The sequence below is a fragment of the Epargyreus clarus genome, unplaced genomic scaffold (genome assembly GCF_041222505.1).
Source record: "Epargyreus clarus isolate Ecla_fem2 unplaced genomic scaffold, WU_Ecla_fem_2.2 ptg000008l, whole genome shotgun sequence".
In the NCBI taxonomy this organism is placed as follows: Eukaryota; Metazoa; Arthropoda; class Insecta; order Lepidoptera; family Hesperiidae; genus Epargyreus; species Epargyreus clarus.
The window spans coordinates 4,840,804-4,843,007 of record NW_027332216.1 but is presented as its reverse complement, the minus strand read 5'-3'; the positions used below and the strand labels follow the sequence as shown (position 1 = coordinate 4,843,007).

The following is a 2,204-nucleotide window of genomic DNA, read 5'->3' as shown; positions in this document are numbered from 1 at the left end:
TCAGGTAGGAATACCTAATCCTATCTGAGGTTGATTACAGATGTCCATGGACGGCAGTAGCCATTTACCATCAGGTGGACTACATGCTCGTCTGCTACTCCTACCTATATTATAAAAAAAAAGTTAGTAACCCGAATAAAATCACCTTTTTCTAATTAAACTTTTAAAAAGTTTAAAATTACGTAAAGGCACATCTATCGATTTTAGTCTGTAACATCGTTATAAATCTTAACCATCCAACTTCGAGATACAACCTTTCCTGTACTTACAACACGAAATAAATTGTACTTTTGAAAAGCGCCAGAATGTTATCTGGGTTACTTCATTAATTAAAACTGCACTTAAAAGTTGGGCGGTAATATCTTGTAGCGCTATTTTTAAGCTTAAACCATCTTGAAAGATTGTCAACAGTCATACTAGAAGAGATAAACGATGTGTATATAAATGAAAGTCATCTTGAAGGTCTTGGGGCCGTATTAATAGATGGATCTCAATATCAATCTTAAGTTCGTATCAACTGAGTCGCTCTTAAGTTGCGATCAGCGACTTGAGAGCGTCGCTAATTAATAAATGAGTATCAAGTGCGTATCATTTGATACCGGTCTCAAGAGAAGCATCTCATTCGAAATAGTAGAACAGATTAAAAATATTTTTTAAAATGACAGCTATGAATGAATGAGAGTTGAACATTACAATCACGTCATGCAGCGTTTCGTTTCCGCTCCTTTGCTAATGCAATAAAATGTTTGTTGTAGTGAAATATCTCATTAAATATATTTATAAAAATAACAAATCATTTTTAAATCGTATACTAAATAAAAAGTAAAAGATTTCACGTGCAATATTTTTCGGAAAAAATATTACGATTTCGATTTCAGATACTGTTACTGTGAACAAAACGCGTCGCGTCATTAGTTTGTTTACTTTTGTTCCATTGTTATTTGTTATGAGTTGGTTGTGAAGTGCGAATTATTTAGCTGTATTTACATTAGTTGGACTGTTTTATTATGGAAATGAATAAGAAACACATATTCAGTGAAGTGGAAAAAATGTTTTCATATAATAGTGTAGTGGAGTGTAAAAAAATTGACGGACCTTATTTGCAACAGAAGAACTCTGCATGGTATAAAATTGCTAGTAAATATAATGCCAGCTCCCACATACCCCGTCAAGTAAGTACTTATCTATTTTTCATGTGTACTAATAACCTTAAATCAAATAATAATAATTCTTTATTTCATGAAGCATTAGTACAATTACAATCTTCTCAGAGTAGTCTTTATTATAATCGTTTATTTTAATTCAGTATCGTCAGCTGCCTAAATTGGGTAAAAAACCTGTAGTATAGGTTAACTTCCCTACAGAGCTACTATAATCTTATTAATTTAGAATTAACATAAACTTATAGATACAAATGACTTGTATTTGATAAAAGTGGCATGATTTTATATTTATGATAATGTTGTAGGATACGAGTAAACAACTTATGCGGTTGTGGATGACCTAAAGCAACAACAATGTGAAAAACATTGTCAAATGGAGGCGGCCCATCTACCAGTGATGCAGAAATGAATACAGATGTATCGTAGCTGACTCCAGGGCTACTTGTTAGTGCTGATGATGTAATTGATTCCAACACTGTATCAGGTATGTATTTTAAATGTTTTAAAAGTTACTCTACATATCTAACTATTTGAAGTACTACATCTACATATCTAAATATAGTTAGCTATGCGTTAGTTAAGGTTATACAATAATTAGTAATATTTCAGACTGCATTACTAATATTCTTTTTTATTTTAGAAATGACTGTTACGCCCCACCTGATGATACACAAGAAAAGGAGAAAGTTATAATCAAGCCTAGCACTCCACCCTGTTCACCATCTTTGCATCCGCCTGCTGCCTCAATGTTAGAAAAAAAAGAAAAGCTTTTGATTTTATTAGGTTATATAGCTGTTATTTACTTATAACATTATTATTATATTCAATAAAAATAGAGAAAATACAATAGTTATATATTTTAAAACCTATATTTGGTATTATAATTTAGAGTTACATTTTGAGTAATAATAAGTCTCCTATTTAATATAAAAGATTATATTATAAGGAATTTCATTTTCTTTTTTTTTAGAACTATATTTGGGATTATGAATTAAAGCTACATTTGGAATAATAGAATTTAATAAGTTTCCTATTTTGTAT

General features: G+C 30.5%; 1 long non-coding RNA gene across 1 annotated transcript; it reads left to right on the top strand.

Annotated features, from left to right (window-relative positions):
• The first annotated feature begins 468 nt into the window (after nt 1–468).
• On the top strand, nt 469–1,843 carry LOC140744000 (uncharacterized). Its single transcript, XR_012102517.1, has 3 exons — nt 469–1,172; nt 1,469–1,647; nt 1,804–1,843. It is a non-coding gene; the product is annotated as an uncharacterized LOC140744000 (long non-coding RNA).
• Nucleotides 1,844–2,204: the final 361 nt, after the last annotated feature.